The sequence below is a fragment of the Pipistrellus hanaki genome, assembly GCF_964339955.1.
Source record: "Pipistrellus hanaki genome assembly, chromosome: 2".
Taxonomy (NCBI): domain Eukaryota; kingdom Metazoa; phylum Chordata; class Mammalia; order Chiroptera; family Vespertilionidae; genus Pipistrellus; species Pipistrellus hanaki.
The window spans coordinates 50,555,938-50,582,201 of record NC_140504.1 but is presented as its reverse complement, the minus strand read 5'-3'; the positions used below and the strand labels follow the sequence as shown (position 1 = coordinate 50,582,201).

Here is a 26,264-nt window from a genome sequence, read left to right as displayed (position 1 = left end):
TTCCCTTTTCTAATTTCAATATTTTTAGGGAGGCCCAGGCAAATGAAAAGAAAACTCATGTAATCAATACACATTTAGATGTGAATAGTTAAACGTCTTTTCCTGATAAACCTTCAAAAAGAGCCAAATGTTTTTTGACCCAAATGTCTATAGATAATAGAAATTCAGGATTTAGGGATATTATATGGGAGAGAGGAAAAAAGAAATAATGCTTCTTTTAAATCATGTCACCTACATAAGAGTGCACTAGAAGATGCAAAGAAATAATCTGCATTCCCAGGAGCTGCTGGCCCGCAGGGGGAAAGGACGAGGGGGAGGAATAAGTCACCCTGAGCTTCTTGCGATGACCCACTATCTTGTAAGTGAAAGGACCTTGGGCAGCTGGCAATGGTGTACAACAGCAGAACTGTTAACAACCAAAACAGGATAAAAAATTAAGTCCAAAGGTTAATTCAACTAAAGGTGGGCTGGTACTCCTGGAGTTTCAAGTTAACCACAACAAGGATTACTAACAAGAACAGGAGAGGAGAGAGAAAGGATGGGGTCCACCTTGGGCCAATTTCTGCTAAATGCACCTTCTAACTCAACATTATTTCCCCTTTCCGAGTTTTTTCTTCCTCACCTCCAGCCCTCTGCCAGAGAAGCCAAAAGGTATGGCAACAGAGATACTGAGGGGGCCACAACACAGCTTCCTGCTCAATTCAATTCCCACCCTCCCTCTCACACCCTTTCCCAGTAAAGATGTTTGGTTCAGCTATGTAAAAGTAATCCGAATTGTGGTGGGTTAGGAAACCCCGTCATTGTTGTGAATTACCAACCCTCTCTCTCTCCTGCCTCCCAGAAGAAACAGCTTACTCTTCTTGTTGTCACTGTCTAATAATTTAATGCTTCTAATCAACTACATATGTGCAATTAGAAACTAAGCTTCACAGAAATAGAGTAAAGAAACTTTGAGCCGGAGCTTTTCATAAGGAATTAAACACATGGACTTTTAATACAAGCAGTTGCAAACAATTACCTCCTAAACTGAGGGGACTGTCAGGCTTGTTTTCAGAGGACAAAGTAAACAGAAGCATAACAGATGGACAAGTTGGGCATTAATATTCATTTTTAATCAAGTACACAAGGCACTTAAAGTGCTTACTGAGTTCTTTTTTTTTTTTATAACAGCTCTATGCAATTAATAAGAAAATATTTTTCCACATTTGTTAATAGGCTTCAGTCTATTATAAAATTCAGAGATTATCATAATCTGGAAAGCACTATGCTGAGTACATTTATGTATCTTACTTCACTTAGTATTTACAACACTCAAGACAGTAAGGGTACATCCCCATGTAACCATAAGAAAGGAAAGCAAAAACTAGGCATATTCTGCATTTCAATTATTCATCACCAAAGTCTTCTAAAACAATGTAACAAGAAAATAGTGGCACTTAGAAATATTAAAATATCAAATTTATGGCAACTCAAAATGTTTCAAGGCACAATTACACTTTATCTTAAAAAGAAGCTGGGGGAGGGAGGTGTAGAAAGGTCCAAGTAAAAAAGAACCCTATATTCTACTGGATCTAGTTGTTTCATCCATCACATTTTATGTTAACAATTCAAACATTAATATGAAAAATACTTCCTCTATTAGAAAACTATGAATTTTCTACAATTTTGTATAATATAAGAAATATCAAAAATACTTCTTAAAACAAATTCTTGCTCAAGCAAGTGTGGCTCATGTGGTTAGTGTGTCATCCCATGCACCAGAAGGTCAAGGGTTCGATTCCGGGTCAGGGCACATACCTAGGCTGCGGTTCAATCCCCAGTCGGGGTGTGTACGGGCATATACAAGTATATACAAGAGGCAACCAATTGATGTATCTCTCACATTGGTGTTGGTTGGAGTGTCATCCTGTGCACCAAGGTGGCAGGACTGATTCCTGTTCAGGGCACATACCCAAGTTTCCGGTTTGATCCCAAGTCAGAGCACATGCAACAGATCGGGTGTGTGTGTGTGTGTGTGTGTGTGTGTGTGTGTCTTTCTCTAAAATCAATTTTTTTTAAAAGAAATTAGTTTCCCTGGAAAATTTAATGTAAGTATATATGTGTTGATGACAGGTAGATAAAAATACAATACCCTATTATAGCAAAAGGGTTAAAGAAGAAAACAATTTCCCACCTAAATTTCTTAAAGTTACAGAGTAAACATTTTTCTGTGCTGAACAAAACTTAAAATCTAAAATAATAATAATATAATACAACAATTTTCTCTTAACACTGTTTTTTCAGAGAAAAAATAAATCCCCAGTTTCTACCAGATATAAATACCAAAATATTAAAAAAAAACCCATTGCACAAACTCAACATAAAATCTTAGCATCCAAAAACTGGTTTCGTATTTGAAAATTTTACTTATTCATGATAATGAAAAACAAGTACTGAAGTTACCTGTTACTAAGGTAAAAATGAAGACTTCAAGGAAAGGAATTCTGTACAGTTGAAAAAGAAATCATGGTTGAATTTCTACCTTTCATAAGCTTCAGTGACCCTCAATACCACCTTAACCACTTATGCCATCCGATTCCTAAAAAATAAACACAATGAACAAAACACATTACTTATGGAGGAAAAAAATAGTGTACAAATACAAAATGGAGAAATTGGTACCAATAATGAAGTAATCACTCTTTGTAAATGATAAGCTATGCCTGAATGACCAGTGCGATTACTTCTTTTAAGTCTGAAACTGGGAAAATATAAATAGTAATAATTTGGGATATAACCCTGACCTTATAAAAAATAACTTGCCTAGATCTGGAGTTTACAGAGTCAGAGATATAAGACATGGAAGGAAATTCAGAGGATTACAGAACTAAAAGGTTAGAAAAAAGAAAACAAAGATTAAGAAACCACATAATAACACTATTCATATCTGCTCTGTAATGTCTGTGAAGTGAAGCAGCACACATAATACCAAACCTTACAAATAATAAAACTAGTCATGTACAGAATGCATGTGTAATCACAATAATAAAAAAATCTAGCTTCAGAAACATAATCAGCAAGATTATCTTTGACAGGAAAAGCTGACAAAAAATGAGAGTAATCATAGAAACTGTATACCATATAAAAAAAAATATAAAACCAAGGCATATGCTATAAACAAGAAGAAAACTGACAGTATTTTTATAGAGAGACTTGAGATAGCAATTAGTTTTGATAAATTTGTTTAGTAAAAGACTAAAGAGTTTATGGAACTTACTATCACAGAGGTATTTAAAAATACTGGGTTCCTATTTATCAAGAATAATTCATACATACTCCTTCACAGGAAGCTTGGAGACCAGATAATATATGAATTTTATTTTATTACTCTAATTTTACAATGGTGCAAAGGCAAGAAAAGTCTTTCTCACCTAGAACCGGTAATAATTCCATCTTTGAATTTTAGAAAGTATAATACCAATTCACTTTTCAAAAAACATTTCAACATTGTGTCCTATTTAAAAACTTTAAATTGTGATAGAGCTATTCACCCTCAGTACCCTTCTATTTCAGAATTTTTTGGAATATTCTTGCATGTCTATTTTCCAGATAAAGCTTTATCCCAAAATAAAATTTCTTTTCTTGCTGGAGGATCCAAGATGGCTGCTCGGGTAGACACCTAGCCGCAGCAGCTCACAACAATTTCAATGGAATACAACTAAAATGTAGAGTGGACATTGCCCAGAGCTACAGGTAGTCGACTGACTGAAAACTCTACAATAGGAAGGAGGGAGAAAACCAGAAGGAAAATCAGAGGAGCTGAAAAAAAGCCTAAGGTACGGAGACATGCTGCGCGCTCGCACGCGGAGAGGTCGCAGCCGGAGAGGAGGAGAGGGCTGGGTGCTGCCTGGCGTTCCCTAGCAGGAAGGAAATAGAACCCCCAGCCTGGGCTGAACCGCCGAACCGGCAGCGCTGAGCCCCAAGTTATGGGCCAGAACCTGGGGACCCAGGCTCCGGCAGGGGGAGAGGGGGCTGTGAGGCGGAATCCCGGCGAAAGGCGGGGCCCCCGGAGTCCCGCGCACATGGCGCGCAGAGGACTGAATGTTGTCTCTGATGCTGGATTACCCTAGCCGGAAGAAACAAAGCCTCCGGCGGTGGCACTGAGCCTCAGTCCAGACCGCCCCCGAACTCCAGGTCTGGGCCAGTCCCTGGGGACCCAGGCACGGGCAGGGGGAGACGGGGCTGTGAGGTGGAGTCCTGGGAGCGCGGCGAAAGGCCGAGCCCCCGGAGTCACGCACACTGCGCAGAGGACAGTCTGTTGACTCTGATCCTGGACTCCCCTAGTGGGAGGGAGAAAGAAAGCTACAGACTGGAGGAACGCGACGAGGAGCAGGAGCCCCTGCGGGACACCGGCCAGCTGGGCGCCAGCAAGGAGCCGGGCGACGGGGCCCCCAGAGGGGCGGGTGCCCCTGAGCCTTCGACTGCTGAGCGCGGGCAACGGAGCCAAGGACAGGGGCTGCTTCCTGGGCGGCGCCGACCCCAGTAACAGGCTGAAGCAGCACAGGAGCCTGCGGAGAACAAAGGGGTGCCACATGCCAACCTGCTGAGCTCCCAGGACGAGGAAGAAACCAAAGAAGTTCTCAATGTGAAAAAATCAAGTGAGAGCAAATGATAGTAAAATTACTTAAGAAAGAATACAAAGAAGATCTTGAAAAATCAAAGACTAAGTCAGAACTCAAAGCACCAGCCAACATTGCAACATAAATGCGTTTTTTGTTTGTTTTTTTTAAAAAAAAGAAAAACAAAAAAGAAAAAAGGGACAGAATGTTGGAACAGCGGCGACCAGGCCTAGAGTGGCCAGGCACAAGGCAGTGACAGCTGGGCCCGGAGCAGCAGTGGCCAGGCCCCAGAGCAGCAGCAGCCAGAACAAGAGCATCAACGGCCAGCACTGGAGCAGCCAGACTTGGGGCAGTGGCAGCCAGGCCTGAGGCAGAGGCGGCCAAGCCCAGGGTGGCCAGTCCAGGAACACCCAGACACGGAGTGGCCGGGCCCGGAGAATCCGGGCCCAGAGCAGCCGGGTTGGGAGCAGCCAGGCCCAGAACAGCAGTAGCCAAGCACGGAGCATCCAGGCTGGGAGCGGCCAGGCTCGGAGCAGCCGGGTCGGGTGCGGCCAGGCCTGGAGCAGCGGCGGCCAGGCTGGGAGCGGCCAGGCCCGGAGCAGCTGGGTCTGGTGTGGCCAGGCCTGGAGCAGCGGCTGCCAGGCTGGGAGCGGCCAGGCCCAGAGCAACAGCTGCCAGGCTGGGAGCGGCCAGGCCCGGAGCAGCCGGGTCTGGTGCGGCCAGGCCAGGAGCAGCGGCTGCCAGGCTGGGAGCGGCCAGGCCCAGAGCAACAGCTGCCAGGCTGGGAGCGGCCAGGCCCGGAGCGGCCGGGACCGGAGCAACCGGGCCCAGAGCAGCCGGGTCGGGTGCGGCCAGGCCTGTAGCAGCAACAGCCAAGTCCAGAGCAACTAGGTCGGGAGCGGCAGTGACCAGACCCGGAGCAGCTGGTTGTGGAACGAACCAGAGCAACAGAGGCCAGGCCCGGAGCATCCAGGCCCAGAACAGCTCGCTCCTCGCCTGCCCCTGCCCACGGCTGCCTCTCAGACATGGCTGGAAACTTTTGCGGGAACTTGAGAGTCTGCTGAATCAAGTGATGAAGGCTTAGATCTGGATGTGTTGAGTTAGTATAGCGCTGGGGTGTTGATCTGTGAGTGCCTTGGGTGGGGCCTGGATGAGGCTGGTTGACCTATTTGGAAATGTCTTTTGTGTGAAGTGTATCATTGGGCATGTGGAGGTATTATTGATGAGAAAATGCTAAGTAACAGATTTACTATCTGAAAAGGGATTTACTATCGGGGAAAGGGAGGGAGGAAGAGACTGAACATAAACTGTGCACCTATGGATGAGGACAATGGGGGATGGGGAGGGGGCGGAGGGTGGGGTGGGAACCTGGTGGAGGGGGGAAGAAATGAGGAACCTTTGTAATAATATGAACAATAAAGATTGATTTAAAAATAAATAAATAAATAAAAAAATTTCTTTTCTTTCAGTAGGATTGTATCATATATAAATGGTAGTGAAATGACAACAATAACAATAACCTGGGCTGGAGAAAGAGGGAGTCACAATCCAGAGCTGCTCCAATAAATTATCTAAAACACTCAGTTTTGCCTAGCAGGTGTGGCTCAGCAGTTGAGCATTAATCAAGGAACCAGGAGTTTGCGGATTTGATTCCCAGTCAGGGCACATGCCCAATTTACAAGTTCGATCCCCAGTGCACGTCAGTGCAAGTCACCCCTCCCTCCAGCCAATCAGGAGGCAGCCAATCGATGTTCCTCTCTCATTGATGTCTCTCTCTCTCTCTCTCCTTCCTTCACCCTTCTTCTCTCTCTAAAAAAAATCAATAAAAACTTTTTAAAAATAAATGCCCAGTTTTAACAAGATAAGATGAATAGATTTTTTAAATGAAATGTGACCCATATTAAAACAGCAGCTATTACAAGCTGTTTCTGAGTATCCCCACATATTGGTTTAAGCAGAGATTTCAAACATTCATTATAGGTATGTTAAAAGAAAAATATTTTCATAATTTTAATTATGAGAACAACCAATCAATTAAGAGATTATCAATAAGGTTACAGAAGTTATGTAAAAGAACCACATGGAAACTAAATTTGAAGAAAAACAAAATATTTACTAGAAGGTTCAGAAGTGAATTCAAGATGGCAGGAAAAAGAATCAATGTCCTTTTGAAAATAGACACATCAGTAAAAATTATCCAATCTGAAGAACAGGAGGAAAAAAGTTGGAAGAAAATTGAATAGAGTCTGAGACCAATTTACCAACATTTCTTGAGTCCCTAAAAGGAAAGGAGAGAAAGGGCAGGAAAAATATTTTTCAAATAACATACTAGACAAAAACATTCCAAATTTATTTTTTTGAAAGAAATTAAGACTACAGGTCTTAAAAGTTGAATGAACTTAAAGTAGAATAAATACAAACAGACCACACTGAGACGTACAAGAAAACTATTTAAAGCAAACTCAGAAAAATCTAGCAGGCATAAAGAGAAAAAATTCTCAGCATGTTCAGGGAACCATCAACATAATTAACAGAGAGTCATCAACACAGACATGAGACAGTGGCATCACATGTTCAAAGTGCTGGGGGAAAGAGCTGTCAGACACCAAGAAGGCAACAAAATTATCCTTAAAAAATGAAGGTGTAAAGGGGTCTCAGATAAATTAAGGCTAAGAGAATTTATTAGCAGACCTGCATAATAAGAAACACTAAAGGAAGTACATGAGCTGAAATGAAAAGACACCAGACTCAAATACAGAGGAAGAAAAGAACACCATCAGAAATAGTTAAAATTGTAAATGTATGTGTTAAAAGACCATATAGTCACATGCCACATACAACATTTAGGTCAATGACAGACCATTTACGTATATCACAGTTGTCCCTTTAGATTATAATAGAGCTGAAAAATTGCATATAGTGAGGTGGTAGCCGTTGTAACGTTAACACAATGCATTACCAGTACCTACAGTATTTAATAAGTAACATACTGTATGGGTCTGTAGCCTAGAAGCAATAGGCCATACCATGTATACGTAGTAGGCTCTACCATCTACATTTGTTTAAGTGCTCACTGTATAATGTTAGTACAACAATGAAACACATGACAACACATTTCTATGCATGTAGCCCCATCAAGTGATGCATGACTATATTTTTCTCATTTCTTCTCTTAATATCTTTCAGAGATATAAGACTGTAGAAAGCAATGATTATAACATTGTATTGCTGGGTTCTTACAGCACATAGAGATGAAATACATATAACAACTAGAGGCCTGGTGCACAAATTCCTGCATCGGGGGGCGGGGTCCCTCAGAGTGGCCTATATCCTCTCACAGTCAGGGAGCCCTTGGAGGGCGTCCGACCGCCACAGAGGGAGGAGAGGCTCCCGCCACCACACTGTGCTTGCCAGCCATGGGCCTGGCTTCCGGCTGAGCAGTACTCCCCCTGAGGGAGTGCACTGACCACCAGGAGCAGCTCCTGCATTGAGCATCTGCCCCCTGGTGGTCAGTGTGCATCACAGCAACCAGTCGTTCCACCATCGGGCCAAAACCGACTTTCCAACATCCCCCGAGGGGTCCCAGATTGCGAGAGGGAACAGGCTAGGCCACATGTGTCAAACACAAGGCCCGCGGGCCAAATCCAGCCCGCCAGGCCTTGCAATGTGGCCCGCACCGCGCTGTCATCACTGCACTCCGCTGTCAGTTTATGACATTGTCAGTTTATAACTGTTCAGTAAACCATTCGGCCCACGATTTAGGCTGGATTTTAGATTTTGGCCCCTTCTCTGATTGAGTTCGACACCCCTAGACTAGGCCAAGAGACCCCACCAGTGCATGATCGGGGCCGGGGAGAAATACAGGAGGTTGGCCAGCTGGGGAGGGACTGCGCGAGGACTCCAGGGCATGTCTGGCACATCTCGCTTAGCCCTGATCAGCTGGACCCCAGCAGCAAGCTAACCTATCGGTAGGAGTGTCTTCCCCCTGGTGGTCAGTGCACATCATAGTGACTGGGCAACCAGTCAACGGTCTGTCCCCTGGTGGTCAGTGCACGTCATAGCAAGCAGTTGAACAACCTTAGAGTATCATTAACATATCACACTTTGATTGGTTGAACAGCTGACCAGACACTTAGCATATTAGGCTTTTATTATATAAGATAGTGGCACAGTAGTGGAGGGAGAAAATGGAGCTATCCTGGAGCAGTTTCTTGGTTTTTTTTAAAAAATATATTTTTATTGATTTGAGAGAGAATCATTGATCAGCTGCCTCCCACATTCCCTTAATAGGGATCAAGCCCACAATCCGGACATGTGTCTTGATTGGGAATCGAACAGTGACCTCCTGGTTCATAGGTCAACCACTAAGCCATACCGGCCAGGCAAGCTTCTATATTTTACAGATACTGAGTTAGTGTTAATATTAAACAGATTGATAAAATGTACATTACAAACTCTACATTGACCATGAAGAAAATATCTTCAATTATGTTTAGAAGGTCAATTGGGGGAAAAGGAGACATGTAAAACTTTAGACAATTAAAAATAAGTACATAAATAAACAGAATTAATATGGCACACTAAAAAATATCTACACAAAAAAGGAGGCAGTAAAAGAGGCACAGAAGAACAAAAATCTTAAACAAAAAACATAGCAAAATGGCAGATGTAAATCCAACCATGTCCATAATTAAATGGGAAACAGCCCAATGGAAAGACCTAGTCTGGCAGAATGGACAAAAAAGAATTCAATTATATGCTGTCAACAAGAGAGATACTTTCCACAAGATTAAAAGGAAAAGATGGGAAATAAAGAATCCATATATATAAAAAGCCAGTGACCAGAACACCATAACGACGGAACGAACAGTCGCTATGACGCCCACTGTGGCCAGTAAACCGGCCCAATCGGGGGGTGGGGCCAGCTGGACAACCTACCACGTCCCTTACCCCGGCTGGCCCCTCCCAGCCCGACTGAGGGTGGGGAAGCCGCCAACCCCCTGCAGCCCTTCGCCCCAGCTGGCCCAGCCCCTGATTGGCCCACCCCACCCCAATTGGTCCACAGCCCCCGCCCCAGCCAGCCCTGCCCGATTGCTCCCCTACCCCAACAGGAGGTGGTGCCAGCGGCTAACCTTCTGCAGCCCCTCCCCAGGCCGCCCTTCTCCCTGATTGCCGCCCCCATCCTCCTGCCACCCCTCCCCCAGGCCAGCCCCCCGCCCCCAATGGGCCCCCACCACTCTGATCAGCCCACAGCCACTCCCCCAAGCCAGGTTGCCACTGATCAGCCCCCCTACTCTGATCAAGGACAGGGCCAGCCATCCAACCTCCCTCGGCCACTGACCCCTGATCGGTCCTCCCACCCCACTAGAGGGCATAGTCACCTGGCCCATCGCTCACAGTCCCTACCCACAGTCAGTCCCACCCCAATTGTCCCCCTTGCCAATCAGGGGCAGGGCCTGCCAACCAATTGCTTGTGGCCCCTCCCCCCAGCCAGCCTGGCCCTGTTGTCTCCTCCTCCCAAAAGGTCCAGCCCCGATCTGCCCCAATTGGGGCTGGGCCAGCCAGACCCCAACCATGCACAATTTGTGCAACGTGCCTCTAGTATACTATGAAAAGAGTAGCCATAAGAGGGCTAGAATAGTTATATTAACATTAGACAATATGGACTGTAAGACAAATATTATTGGAGACAAAGAAAGGCATTTCATAACAGTGAAGGTTCAATAAATCAGGAAGATATTATAATAATTATAAATGTAAATGTACAGTATTTTCCGGCGTATAAGATGACTTTTGAAACGAAAAAAAGTCAACCGAAAATCGGGGGTCGTCTTATACGCCGAGTATATCCCGAAAAACGTCTCGATATGCCGCTAAACGAATTTTCCAACTCGATCCCGCACCAATCACTGCAAGGCTGCTCGGACCGCCACTCTAACCCAGCCAATCCAAGCAGGCTTTTTATGCATGCAAATTATACATGTTCTGTACCCGAAGCTACACTGTGTTCTAGTAAAAAGCCTGCTCAGATTGGCCAGAGTCAGAGAGGCGGTCTATTAAAAAAAGAACTGGTGTTGCCTCGGAAGTGGGGGGTAGTCTTATACAGCGAATATAGGCCTAAACCTATGTTTTAACTGTAAAATTGGGGGTGTCATCTTATACACCCGGTCATCTTATACGCCGGAAAATACAGTACCTAAAAACAGAGCAGAGTCCCAAAATAATGCAATAATTAACATCATTGAGGGGGGGGGGGGTGGGGGGAATCAGGCCATTTCAATACCCCACTCTAAATAACTGACAGACTACACAGAAAATTAGCAATACTAAAAATTAGAAAACTTAAACTACACTACCAACCCACTAGACTTAACTGGGTATAAAAAACTATAACAAACAAAAGAATACATATTATTTTTACACACATATAAAACATTCTCCAAGACAGACAAAGTGCTAGACCACAAAATAAGTCTTATAACTGAAAATGAATTGAAGTCATAAAAAATATGTTCTCTAACCATAACAGAATTAAATTAGATATCAATTAAATAAGAAACTGGAAAATCCTCAAGGGTTTGGAAATTACCGTAAACTTTATAGTTCTAAATAACATAAGGGTCAAAGAAGAAATTAAAAATAAATTAAAGGATATTTTTAACTGAATAAAAACAAAACCATATCAAAACCTATACAGACGGCCAGTGTGGCTCTGTGGTTGAGTGTCAACCCAAGAACCACGTTAGGGTTGATTTCCCAGTTCAGGGCACATGCCTGGGTTACAGGTTCGATCCACAGTAAGGGACATGCAGAAGGCAGCTGATTGGTGATTCTATATCATCAGTGATGTTTCTATCTCTCTTTCCCTCTAAAGTTAAAAAAATTTTTTTTAATTTTTTAATTCTACAGGATGCTGTTAAAGCAGTACTTAAAAGGAAATTTATAAACTTAAGAATATAAATCAATAACATGAGCCTCAACCTTAACAAAACAGAAAAAGAGCAAACTAAACCCTAAAATATGCAGATGTAATGGAATAATAAAGATCAAAGAAGTAATCTATACTAATAAAAAGGCAATATGCTAATTAGACCAGACACCTTCCGGACATCCATCTAGACATCCTTCAGGACAAAGCCAAGGTGGTGGGGGCCTAGGGACAACCAGGCCGGCAGGGGAGGGCAATTAGGGACGATCAGGCAGGCAGGTAGAGGCAGTTGAGGGTGATCAGGCAGGCAGGTGAGTGGTTAGGAGACAGTGGTCCCCAATTTCAAAAGGGATGTCCGAGAGATCCCGGATTGGAAAGGATGCAGGCCATGGTGAGGGTTCCCCCACACCCCGTGCACAAATTTTGTGCACCGAGCCTCTAGTCTATATACTTAGCTAATATGCTAAGTGTCCCTCTGCCCATCCAACCAGTCTCTATGATGTGCACTGACCACCAGGGGCAGACACTTAACACAGGAGCTGCCAAGCTGCAGTAACTTGGCAGCAGCAGTTCTCAGGTGACGCACCCCGAAACCAGAGAGGAGGGAGCCCAGTTCTTCCCAGGGCCACACAATTCTCTTAGGCCATGGATTATATTGTTGCTGCAGCACTGTCAGCCCCGAATCTGATTTACTGCATACTTGCATTTGTATTCCATACCCTATAAGACAGCAACTTTGTAGAGTACCCTCTGGCACTCGGGACCCTTCAGGGGATGTTGGAGAGCCAGTTTCGGCCCAATCCCCGCAAGCCAGGCCAAGGGACCCCGCTCACTTGCAGATCCAGGGGAGGGACCAGGTGAGGTTGGCTCCAGGGCATGTCTGCCCCATCTCGCCCAGTCCCACCCTGCAAGTCACCTTCTAATTAAGTTCCTTTCAATGTGCACAAAGCCATGCACTGGGTCACTAGTAAAATATAAAACAGTAAGTTAGAGAAAAACTTGGATCTTAAAAAAAAAAATAAGTCAACAAAATTGAAAAACTTTTAAGTAGACTGACCAAAATCAAAGAGAAAAATAAACACAAATTACCAAAATCAGGAACAAAAGAAGGAACATTACCACTCCAAATAAAAAAAAAATGTTTTTAAGAATTACAAGGGAAGGAATATTATAAACAAGTTTATGCCAACAAATTAGACTTCTATCAAATAGAAAAAATTCCCAAAAAGGCACATATTATAAAAAATGACTACAGATAGAAAAGTTTGATTATGACAAAAAACTTTTTAAAAAGTACTTTAAAATCTTTCCCTACACACACACACACACACACACACACACACACACACACACACACACAAAGGCCCAAATGGTTTCACTGATTAATTCCATCAAATATTTAAAGAAGAAATTCCAATTCTTCATAAACTCCTCCAGAAAACAGAAGAGGGCACATTTTACAGTTCAATCTATGAAGCCAGAGTTACCCTGATACCAAAGTCAGACAAAGACATCACATGAAAACTACACACCACTGTCTCTTCTGTTTTAAACAAAGATACAAAAATGCTTACTAAATATTGACAAAAGGAATCCAGCAACATATAAAAAGGCCTACACACCATTACCAAGTAGAATTTGCCCCATGCCAGAACCGGTTTGGCTCAGTGGATAGAGCATTGGTCTAAGGACTGAAAGGTCCCAGGTTCAATTCCAGTCAAGGGCATGTACATTGGTTGCGGGCACATCCCTGGTAGGGGGTGTGCAGGAGGTAGCTGGTCGATGTATCTCTCTCATCGATGTTTCTAACTCTCTATCCCTCTCCCTTCCTCTCTGTAAAAAATCAATAAAATATATTTAGAATTTGCCCTATGAATGCAGTTGATTTAAAATTTGAAAGTCAATGTAACATACCATATTAAGACAATAAAAGGCAAAAACTACCTCGTTATCTCATTAAACACAGAAAAAAAATTTACAAAACTCAATACACATTCATGATAAAAACTCACCAAACAATACTAGAAGAGAACTTCCTCAACTTGATAAAAGGTATCCACAAAATTCCCACAACTAACATCATATTACATGGTTGAACACTAAATGTTTACCTTGTAAAAATCATTGTGTCCATTTTAACCACTTCTATTCAATAATAAAGGTCCTAGCTAGTAAAATAAAGCAGGCAGAAACAAATAAATAACTAAAGGCATCCAGATTAGGAAGGAAAAACTTATGTTTGTTCTCTATTCTGTCTGCAGAAATTTCCCAATGAATCCACAAAAAAAGCTACAAAAACTAATAAACAAGTTCAGCACACTCTAAAGAAAAAAGTTCAGCAAGGTTACAAGATATTAGATCAATTAATAGAAATCAATGGTATTTCTATAGTGAAACGACAGCTTTGTATCTTATCTTCCTACCAAAAATTTGAATCGATTCAAATTTTCTCCCTTACCCCTCAGAAGAGCTTCAAATTTTTCATGTAGATCACTCCCAGGCATTTTATCTTTTTAGTTGTTATTGTGAACATATACCTTTTCTTCCACTATTAGTCCTGATGTCATCTATTATTCATATAAAAAATTAATTATGTACCCTGGCTGATGTGGCTCAGTTGGTTGGAGCATCATCCCATATACAGAAGGGTCACAAGTTCGACTCCTGGTCAGGCACATACGGTATGCAGCTGATCAATGTTTGTCTGTCTCTCTGTCTGCCTCTCCCTTCCTCTCTTTCTAAAATCAATTTAAAAATAAGTTTTAATCAATTATGCATATTAATTTTATAAACACTTCCTTTAGTGAATACTCTTAATACTATCAATACAAAAACAGGCAGGCCAATGAACTTAACAGAACTGATTTCAGAAACAGCCTTCCCCAACTCCTCATTAACATGGAAATTTAGTATATGATAAAGGTGGCATTCCAAATATATAGAAAAGAAATACACCACTCAATATTAAGACAACTAATAAGCCATCTGGAAAAAAAGTAAAGCTGTATATCTATAACCATTGCTTATACCAAATAGTGTTTATATAACAAGATTTTAAACAATTTAAACCAAAAAAAAAAAAATAGAAAACCTATACTAACTTTTATTCATGTACCACAGTTCACTGAATCTAAAACTACACAACTATTTTATGTGTCACTAAGAAACTAATGTCAAACTATGACAAACAAGCGATTCGTGTCACTCAGAGATGTTATAAGTGAACAGTGAGTCCTATAATTAATGATGAAGACCTTTTAAACTTTACACAGAAACCTTCCCACCCCCAGCTATGAAGAAAAAGATCACTCAATTCAAGCATAAAAAATTAAAACTTCTACAAGGCAAAAACAAAATCAAAAGATAAGCAAAAGCTCAATGAAAATAACTTGCCTAACAAATGACAACAGGCTCAGCACATGACCAAATAGATCACTGAAAATATACATATGGCCAATAATAATGGAATAAATGCGCTCACACTCACTCAATGAAACCTTGAAAAGCGATATTAAAAAATACAAAATTGACCGATGTTTAAGTGCTACAGGCCGCCCAGTGCACGAAATCTGTGCACCAAGTTGGGGGGAGGGTCCCTCAGCCCAGCCAGCACCCTCTCACAATCCAGGACCCCAGGATGTTCAAATGCCGGCAGTCAGACATCCCTCTACAAGCCAGAGTCTATGCATGTCATCGCTGCATCATCCTATTTTTTTTTCTTCAGTGATAGGTAGTCTTTCCAGGTTTTAATTTTTAAATCTCAGAGACTGTTCCCAATATATATGAATGCATCTTCATCCCCATGTAGAATAAACAGGGTGTGGACAGTTTGGAGATTCTCCCGATGAATTAGGATTAAGTAGCCAAAGCTCTCTTTTTCAAATACTGCAGAAGCCTCCTTCCTAGTTTAACTGTGTGGGGGATGTAGCAGTTTATAAACTATGACATGATCACTTGCAATCCAGGACCCCTTGGCGGATGTCTGTCCAGGGATCAAGCCTAAACCAGCAGCTAGACATGCCTCTTGCAATCTGGGACCCCTTGGGGGAGGTAGCAGCGCACCAAGCAGCAGGCGGCCAGGGAGGAGGCCACACCAGGGCCCGGTGCCACACTGTTCCCGCTCATCCCGGCTGCTGCGCCTGCTGCCGCCACTTGGTAATGCTGAGGCAGTTAGGAGAGGCTCGTGCTGCCAAAGCTGGGCTCACCAGCCATGAGTCCGGCATCTGGCTGAGCGGTGCACCCCCTGTGGGAGCACACTGACCACCATGGAGCAGCTCCTGCGTTGAGCGTCTGCCCGCTGGTAGTCAGTGTGCATCATAGCGACTGGTCATTCTGGTGGTTCCGGTTGTTCCACCATAATGGTCACTGGACTCATATACATATAGATGACACTAGCAAGTGTTGTCTAAGAGGATTCCCATTTTCCTAGACTACTGATATTAGGGCAATCTTTTTAGTTAGGCAATTCTTCCACCAAATTATTAAACATATATACCCTTTGGCCCAATAATATTTCTCTTAGGAATTTATACTTCAAATATATTTTAAAATATGTGCAAAGACATACCCAAGAGTATTCACTATATTAGCATTTATTACAGCAAAAAACTAAAAATCTATAAATATCCAGGGGTGATGGGATTCAGCAAAAAAAAGAAAAAAGAAAAACTCATGGAAATGGACAACAGTGTAGCCAAAACCGGTTTGGCTGAGTGGATAGAGCATCAGCCTGCAGACTGTAAGGTCCCAGGTTCGATTCTGATCAAGGGCATGTACCTTGGTTGTGGACACATCCCCAGTAGGGGGTATGTAAGAAGCAGCTGATCGATGGTTCTCTCATCGATGTTTCTAACTCTCTATCCCTCTCTCTTCCTCTCTGTAAAAAAACAATAAGATATAAAATAAAATAAAAAAGAAGAAATGGACAGCAGTGTAGTGGTTACTTAGGGTGGGGGTAGGGAGGGTGAGTAAAGGTAGAGGAGGGAATGGGTGGGATAAATGGTGTTAGGAAATAAATACATAAAATAAAGAGGGGGGAAAATACAACAGGTAAACCTAGGTTGAGGTGAGGGTATATGGCACTGTCTGTACTTTCTGTTCAATTTTTCTGCAAGCAAAACTGCTCAAAAGAGTCTATTTATTAAAGTGTTTCAGTTAAAAAAAAATATCCATAAAAGGATGACCAGTTTAAATAATTATGGTATATCCAAATATTATTATACTACAGAGAATGATAAAAGGAATGATACGCAAAGATATGTAGACGTTAACCACAACAAAAAAGACATGTTGGCCCTAGCTGGTATGGCTCAGTGGATAGAGTATTGGCCTGCGGACTGATGGGCCCAGATACAATTCCAGCCAAAAGTATATGCCTGGGCTGTGGGAAGCGGCCCATCAACGAATCTCTCTCATCATTGATATTTCTATCTCTCTATCCCTCTCTCTTCCTCTCTGAAATCAATTTTTTTTTTTTAAAAAAAAGACATGTTACCAAACAATATGTATGGTATGACTTCATTTGTGTAAAAAAATTGTTAGCACAGACAGACACAGAAATGCTTGCACTTGTATAGCAAATGTCTGGAAACACACACACACACACACACACACACACACACACACACACACCCCATACAAATGGTAACAGTGAATGAGAATAGGGAAAGCCCCCCCCCCCCCCTTTGTTACCTTAAAACATTCCCTACTACATACGTGTGTATTCCTCTTCTAAGCCCTTTGGTAAGGAATGATAAATGCTGAACAGGACAATTAGCAGAAAAGGTGAAATAAGAAAAAAATATCTGAAAATATGGCCACTAAAATTGCTAATAGTTCCACATCCCTGTTTTAAAAGAATTCTCAAATAAAATTTATTGGCAATATGGGAATGTGTGCCACTGACAGATATGTAAATACCCTGACAACTGTCAAATATTTAATTTCCTTTCACTTTGAAAGATAAAAGCACAGGTCCAATATACATTCCAACACAGGTCAATGAGAAAGGAAAGGATCATCTGTCTTCCTAAAATAAGGGACCTGGGGCCTAAAAAAGAAACAAGCAAGTAATCTACTTAAATGATAAAAGACATTGGTCTTCATCCTAATAAAACTAATAGCATTAATTTATTTCAATGTACAGATGTTATATCTCTACTAGAGGCCCAGTGCACAGAATTCATGCAAGGGGAGTGGGGGGGAGGGGTGGTGGTGTCCCTCAGCATATAAACATACCTGTAACTGCATTTATTAGACGGGTGGGGGGAAATTGAGTAAAACAGTATTGGATTACCTCTATAAAATATGTCAGGCAAATGCCCATCCTGCCAGATCACTTAGCTGAATTTCCAAACTGTTGATTCCTCCCTGTATCCTACAAAAATACAAAAATACAAATTACCCCCAAAAGTATCAAGATTAGACATATTCTTTAAGTCAGGTAGTTATATCTAAATATGCTAATCTAACAAAAATTTTTCCATGAAAATACTGTTGATTAAATCAGATTAGTAGCAACAAACAATTAATGACCCATCAGTACTAAATGGTATCACATAGATAAGGAATGACCCTGACACTAATTACTAGAATTTTTTTCAAATTTAACTTCTGAGGATAAAGGTTTCTTTAAAATCAGGGCCATAATCTAGAATTATATTAAACAACTTAAAAAAGGAAACAGCACAAAACTGGTTTTATTAAAATCTTATGCTAATACACTCCACTACTCAAATACTATTTCTTGACAAAATCCCACAGTAACATTTCCCTCAGCTCAAAAGCCTAAATATATTAAGAATATATTTCTAAAAAGACAAAAATATTAAGTATTGAAAACTTTCAAGGCAAAGGTATTTAATAATGCTAAAATGGTCCATATTTTTTAAATGCCATGCTATAATCAACCTTTTAGTAGACTAATACAGAAAATTAACACCCTATGTTAATACTGGATTAATTTCAGACACATAATTTCTTCATGTAATTAGGATATTTTTCCTAGCATATGAAATGTAGATAATTAAGAATAAAAGCTAAAATTTTATTAGAAACAAACAATAGGCCAAATATAGTATTTTATTCAAGAATAATGAAGTATTTTATATAGGAGCCCTTACACACTTTTAGGACTCAATAAGTATAAAAGTAGAAAAATTAAGGAAGCTTTAAATCTATAGAAAATAACCAAATATATTATTTCAAAGTTGTGTTTATATCATTTTATCAAGGGATTACAAACATTACAAACTTCTGATAATTCAGCATTTTCTAGTCCTAAACTGGTCAGTAATTTTTTTAAAATATATTTTATTGATTTTTCACAGAGAGGAAGGGAGAGGGATAGATAGTTAGAAACATCAATGAGAGAGAGACATCAATCAGCTGCCTCCTGCACATCTCCTACTGGGGATGTGCCCGCAACCAAGGTACATGCCCTTGACCGGCTGGAATCGAACCCAGGACCTTTTGGTCCACAGACCGACGCTCTATCCACTGAGCCAAACGGTTTCAGCCTGGTCAGTAATTTTGTTGCTACACTGTTACAAACAAAAAAATCTGTTTCTAAACAATGGATTCCTATTAAGTTTTTAACTGCCAGCCTCAAAGTTTTGTTCCCAGACATTCAAAAAAAAAAAAAAAAAAAAACCACGTGACATTCTTCTCAATTATGTAAAACTTTTTAAATGCAGTGGTAGTGATACTGTTATAATTGGCTAGTTATTAATATTAGGGTGGAGAAAGGAAAGGCCAGACATTACAGGCATGTCATTTGGACAGCTTCACCAGGAAGCTGCAACTATGCCCTCCCCAGGGAACCACCGGCCCATCCCCTGAAATACACGGGGAGAAAGGGTTCAGCAAAGGGGAGATACAGGCATGTGCAGTCAAGTCAGGGTGACTCCGGAAGATTCCTGTCAGTCACAGCTAGGAACAATGATTACTGGGCAGAATGGGCGTGGCCCCTGCAAACCCATGAAAATATCAGAACTCTCTCTCTTGCTGTGCCTGGCACTCGCTGCTCTTGTGACTCCTGGCTCCTGGGGCTTTCTTGTTCCTGCTTCTCTGCATTTGCCTGTTTCCTCCATAGCCATGCGGCTTTGCGGACCCCACATCAATGGACTGATGGACTAAGGAAGGAACACAAGCTAAGCTAGCCTGATGCTGGACTGGACACTGCTCCAGTAAGGAACAGAAAGTAGGACAGTGACTCAGATTCTAGCCCTATGGAAACCACAGCTACACTTTTTTATGGTCAGAGTGGGGGGGAAGGGGCCTTGGAAACGCAGCAATGTACAGTAGGTCCTCGGGTTACATCGGAGATCCATTCCTATGGCACGACATAACGCGATTTTCACCGTAAGTCGGAACCCACCTACATAAGCATCTACGTCACTCACATGGAGCACATACACAGCAGTAATGACGTGAAACAGTAAGAAAAATTTAAAAGATAACAATTCCTGACCTTTACTTGCGGTTAATAAATAATAAAAAACATAAAGCACATATGTGCATAAGTGGAAATTATAGAACTATATATATATATATATATATATGTAGGAGATGGTGACGAACTACAAAACGAAGTATGGTGAGACCAATGTAACCTGAGGACTGCCTGTAATTCCACAGAAATAAAAATCACTTGTTCTCCCATTCAAGTCTTGAAATTTTCTTTGGATATCACAAGAATCCCACTCCCACAAGCAAGAGATGGCAACAAGGACCCCCCACTTCCACCAGTAACGTTAGTATATAAAAGATAACATATATTTACATTATGTGCCACTCAACAACAGGAATACATTCTACGAAATGCGTCATTAGGCTATTTCATCACTGGGTAAACATCACAGAGTGCACTTATACAGATCTAGATAGTATAACCTACTACACACTTAGGCTGTATACCAGGTGTACCGGTTAATAATGAGAATTTTTTTCAATAGATGGAGTTACACATATGTTGATATATATGCTACTTTGTTTTATTGTCAGCAAGCTTCAAAACTGCATATGTCAAATTTGCTGATGTTAACATCATAGATATTTTTATGCTTAAAAATATCAAATTTCGTGCCCAAAAAAGAGCATTTGCATGAAGCTTTAATTCATTGTTTTGAAGCAAAGTGCTGCTGAAAGTTATCGTACACTTCAGGAAGCTTATGGTGAACATGCTCCATCTCAGGATACTTGTGAATGCTGGTTTAAACACTTTAAAAGGATGATTTCAATGTGAAAGACAAAGAATGTCCAGGTCAACCGAAAAAGTTTAAAGGCCAACAATTACAAGCATTATTGAAGATGCATGTCAAACTCAAAAACAACTTGCAGAAAGATTAAACGTTGCTCAGCAAACAGTTTCCGATCATTTATAAGCAATCAGAAAGATTTTAAAGGAAGAAAAATGGGTGTCACAGCAATTGAACAAAAGACAAATGGAAAACCGAAAAGTCGTCAGTAAAATGTTGCTTCAATGGCACAAAAGAAAGTCATTTTTGCATCGAACTGTGACTGGCGATGAAAAGTGGATTTATTTTGAGAGTCCCAAATGCACAAAATCATGGGTTGATCCAGGTCAACCATCAACATCGAGGCCAAACTGCTTCGGAAAGAGGGCAATGCTGTGTTTGACAGGATCAGGAAGGTGTGGTGTGTTATGAGCTTCTAAAACCAGGTGAAACTGTTAATATTGCTAGCTACTGACAACAAATAATCAATTTGAACCACGCTTTGATCGTAAAGCCATCAGAATGTGCCAAAAGACACGGCAAAGTAATTCTGCTTCATGATAACGCACCATCACATGCTTCAAAAACCAGTTAAAGACACGTTAAAAGATCTTGCCTGGGAAGTATTAACCCACCCGCTGTATTCACCGGACCTTGCTCCTTCAGATGACCACTTGTTCCGATTGATGTCACACGTACTTTCTGAGCAGCACTTCAAAATTAACGAAGTGGAAATCAGGGTTTCTGAATGGTTTGCCTCAAAACCAGGAAAGTTCTATTGGGACGGTATCCACAAATTGCCTGAAAGATGGGGGAAATGTGTGGCTAGTGATGGACATTACTTTGAATAAAGCACTTCTGATGCTTCTCTTGAAATTACCATGTTTTCTTCTATTACAAAATCCCTATTATTAACAGGTACACCTGGTGGTAGTCTATTGCTTTGTAGGGGAGGAAAAATAATTTCCCCTCTACCCTTCTGGGTTCTTGGCTGAGAAATCCCTATAATAAAAGACAAATTAACAAGAGAAAAACAAAGTTTAATCCATAAAAATAAAAGCATAATATGCTAATTAGACCAGGCAACCTTCCAGGCAAAGCTGGGGCTGCAAGGGCCGAGTCCCTTGCTCGAATTCCGTGCAGCAGGCCTCTAGTAACATATAAACCTCCTACATGCATGAGAGAGACCCAGCAAAACTGGGTAACTCACCAAAATGGCTGAAACCACCGCTTTAAATACCATCTTCAGTGAAGACAAAAGAAGATAGGCTGGAGGGGTTCAGATATGGAAGGTTACCAGGAAAAGCACAGTAAACAAGGTAAGGCTGTTACAGAAACTTGTCTCCTGAAGTGATAGGTTTCTAGAAATAAGTCATCCCAGCCCCTCCCCAGGAACACGCGGGAGATACCCTTACAAATGGAAATTCCCCATTTAAGAGAAAATGTCTTTTACGAAGGGTAACTTCTATTTGGTTTTCAGAAATTCTCTCAGGCCTTCAATTTCTTAAAATTAACCAGCCCAGCCGCCGGGCTGGTGTGGCTCAGTTGGCTGAGTGCTGTCCTGAAGGCTGACAGTTAGATTCCCGGTCAGGGCACATGCCCAGATCGCAAGTGGTTTCTCTCACATTGATGTTTCTCTCTCTCCATCTCCCTTCCTCTCTCTCTAAAAATCAGTAAAAATGTTTATTAAAAAGAAAAATCCTAGTGGGTTTGGCTTAGTGGACAGGGCATCGGCCCTTCGGAATGAAAGATCCCAGATTCTATTCCAGTCAGGGGTACATACCACGGTGCAGCCTTGATCCCTGTCCCTGGTTGGGACATGTTCAGGAGGCAACCAATCAATGTGTCTCTCACATAGATGTTTCTCTGTCTTTCTCCCCCTCCCTTCCATTTTCTCTAAAAATCAATGGAAAAATATCCTTGGGTGAGGATTTTTTTTTTAAACCAATTAACCAACCTAAAATAATCCTAATGCCAAATAGCCATATTTGAAGGCAACAAATTCTGTTCCCTACAGCTGTTACGTTACAAATCTGTACGTCACCATGTTTTACTGAATACTGTGGACAACGGTGATGCAATGGGAAGTATTTGTGTAATGTGTTCTGCTAGGAAATTAGGACTACTAGGTCCTTAGGAAAGCTAGGGCAGCACTAGGCCATAGGAATCTCTCAGTCCCATTATACTCTTATGGGACAAAGGTTGTAATGCAATCCATCATTGCGAGAAACATTATGTAGTGCGTGACTATACTGTGGTAGACATTAAAAACAGGTCAAGAGAAAGCAAAACTATATCTGCACAACACTATTATTCGCTATTCTTATGTTCTTTACTGTATTCAATTTTCAGAATTTTTAGCATAGCTACAGGAATAAAGTTGACAGAAAAAGTGTGGCAAAGTCTGTATACAGGAAATACAAATGTCTACTAACTGCATTTTAGTTTTATGAGTCTTTTTAAAAGTTGATTGGATATATGCAGTCCACAATCATTACATATATCATCACATAGTATGGTAACATCTATAGACTGGACAAATGTTTTTGCAATTTTTGTTTAAAATATTTTCACAGCCCTAGCCAATTTGACTCAGTGGGTAGTGTGTCAGCCCCACAGACTAAAGGTTCCCAGGTTCAATTCCGGTCAAGGGCACGGCACATATACCACAGATTGCAGGCTCCATCCCCAGCCATGGTTGGGAGCATGGGGAAGGCAACCAATCAATGTTTCTCTCTCACACCGATGTTTCTGTCCCTCAGTCTCCTTTCCACGCTCTAAAAAATAAACAACAAAAACATTTTCAAAAAAGGCCTGCTCACCTTCTTGCATCACTTTTTATTGAAGGGCCTAAATTAAGGATATCACATATCAAAGAACATAACTAGACATGTTAAAAGGGAAGGAAACAAAAAATAAAATAGTGAAGCAAGAAGGAAAAACAGACTTGCCTCTCTCCCACATGAACACATGCACAAAATAATATAACCTCAAGGTCTAAAACAAAAAATTTGGTTAATTAAGACTATCTTTTTCTAAAACCTCAATTTTATTTGTTTACTAGAGGCCTGGCGCACCAATTCATGCACCAGTGGGGTCCCTGGGCCTGACCTGCGGGGTCGGGCCAAAACCAGCTCTTTAACATCCCCTGAGGGGTCCCGGATTGAGAGAGGGCACAGGCCAGGCGAGGGACCCCAGTGGTGCATGATCAGGGCCAGGGAGGGACATGGAGGTTGGCCAGCCAGGGAGGGGCCGAGGGAGGGGTCCAGGGTGTGTCCAGCCCATCTCACTCAGTCCCAATCGGCCTGACCCCAACAGCAAACTAACCTACTGGTCAGAGCATCTGCCTCTTGGTGCACGTCATAGCAACTGGTCGACCAGTCAACTGTCTGTTCTCTGGTGGTCAGTGCATGTCACAGTGAGTGGTCAATCAGTCGACTGTCTGTTCTCTGGTGGTCAGTGAATGTCATAGCGAGCAGTTGAGCAGCCTTAGCATATCATTAGCATATTACACTTTGATTGGTTGAATGGACAACTGGACATTTAGCTTATTAGTTTTTTATTATATAGGATCCTAATCTTCACCCAAGGACATGCTTAGAGAGGGGGATGGGGGAGGGAGAGAAAAGAGAGAAGGGGAGAGGGAGACATACATGCTTTCCGTACATGCCAGACCAGGAATCCGAACCCACAAACCAGATATGAGCCATGACCAGGAATCAAACCAACAACTTTTCAATGCACAGGACCATGTTCAACCAACTGAGCCAGAACTCTGCTAGACTCTAAAGTAGGGGTGTCGAACTCAATCAGAGAAGGGGCCAAAATCTAAAATCCAGCCTAAATCGTGGGCCGAATGGTTTACTGAACAGTCATAAACTGACAATGTCATAAACTGTCAGCGGAGTGCAGTGATGACAGCGCGGTGCGGGCCACATTGCAAGGCCTGGCGGGCTGGATTTGGCCCGCGGGCCTTGTGTTTGACACATGTGCTCTAAAGTCTCATTTTTAAATATTAGCACACATGGCATAAAAAACAAAAAAATATTTTAACTAAAAGTCCTTTAGCCTCTTTTAACTAGATCATCATTTTAACATAGTTAGTTAAGTTCTAACTTTACATTAGCTTTTACTTTTATGATTTAATGACACTTTCTGAATGAAGTTAAAAAAAAACATACCTTGTTCCAGGAGACAAGAGATTTCTATGACTATGGTTAGAATTACTACATAGTAACAAAGCACAAACATGTGTGTTCTATCTGAATGATGGTCTAATCCATATATATAAAAGGCTAATATGCAAAGTGTCCCCTGAGGAGTTCGATCACTCTCTATGATGTGTGCTGACCACCAGAGAACAGCACTGAGTGAAGGAAGGCTCCAGCCGGCAGCCAGGGAAACAAGGCTCCAGCTGGCAGCCGAAAGGCACCAATCGGCCCTGATCACCAGCCAGGCCTAGAGACCCAGCGGTATACCTATTTTTCATGAGCAGATCTAGTCCAAGAACAATGACAGCCCAAAAAAATTCAAACCAATCATCCCAGAAATTACCCTACTCAGGTCTTTCTAAACCATTTTTCATTTCTACTCTCACCAAAAATTAAGCCAAAATCTTATAAACTTTGCAATTACTGTAATTAATCCACTTAACTGAGAAAGAAATTCAACAAAAGGATAATCAAATTCTTCTAAGATAATTGACCAAACTGAGTAAAATAAAGCCAACTACTGAAAATGTTCACCTTCCCTTGACCTTTTCAAATCAATTAACCAACGGAAACATTCATTTTCCAAGAAACCAATTGTCCACCCATGTTAGAAAACACAACAGTAAGCATTTTTATAAACTCCTTAAGGCTGTAAACCACTGAAGAAATAAACCTTTAAATCTAAATCATCCACTGATGGAAAACACCTCCCAAAATCAAACCTATCACAATGGGAATGTAACAATGTTATCCTTGCCCAAATTTACAAATAGAAATTAGTTTTTAAAGTTATAAGCCACTAATCTCAAGAAAAAGCTGCTTTATTTTGTCCATGAATTTTCACTAAATACATAATCATAAAACATATTTTAATATGAAGATCAACACTATTCAGGAAAGTTTTCAAATGATCTTCTCAAAGAAGATATAACCACAGTTTGATCAAGCACTTCACAGTTTACAAAGTGCTGTCACATGTCACCTTTCATTTGACCCTTACAACCAACTGGACATTTATATTGTTTGTCTCTGTTCTATAGACGATGAAACTGGGGTTGTTCAATGGATTAAGTACCCAAGGTAAAACAACTAAGTGTCAAAGACTTAAAATGGGTTCCTCTGCCCCTAATAAATGTCTATTCTAACACAAAACCACAGAAAGGTCAATCCCAAGTTTTAAAAAATTTAATGCTACTCTTAGCAATGTTCCGAGTTAAAAAATAATGAAACTAAAATGCTATATACAATAAGTTACTCTGCAAATAAACAGAGAAAACAAAATGCATCTGAT

At 41.3% G+C, this 26,264-nt stretch overlaps 1 protein-coding gene across 8 annotated transcripts in view; it reads right to left on the bottom strand.

The window, feature by feature from the left end:
- Positions 1 to 26,264, bottom strand: part of ZNF148 (zinc finger protein 148) — a 128,067-nt gene that overhangs the window by 73,858 nt on the left and 27,945 nt on the right. For 4 of the 8 annotated variants that reach the window (XM_084871606.1, XM_084871600.1, XM_084871601.1 and 1 more), the window contains exons 2-3: positions 17,822 to 17,902; positions 2,443 to 2,578 (exon numbers count right to left, since the gene is read on the bottom strand). The gene's annotated coding sequence lies outside the window, so the exon portion shown is untranslated. Of the gene's footprint in view, positions 1 to 2,442; positions 2,579 to 17,821; positions 17,903 to 21,397; positions 21,564 to 26,264 lie in introns of those variants that run through there. The other 4 variants (XM_084871604.1, XM_084871607.1, XM_084871605.1 and 1 more) reach the window with 2 other exon arrangements.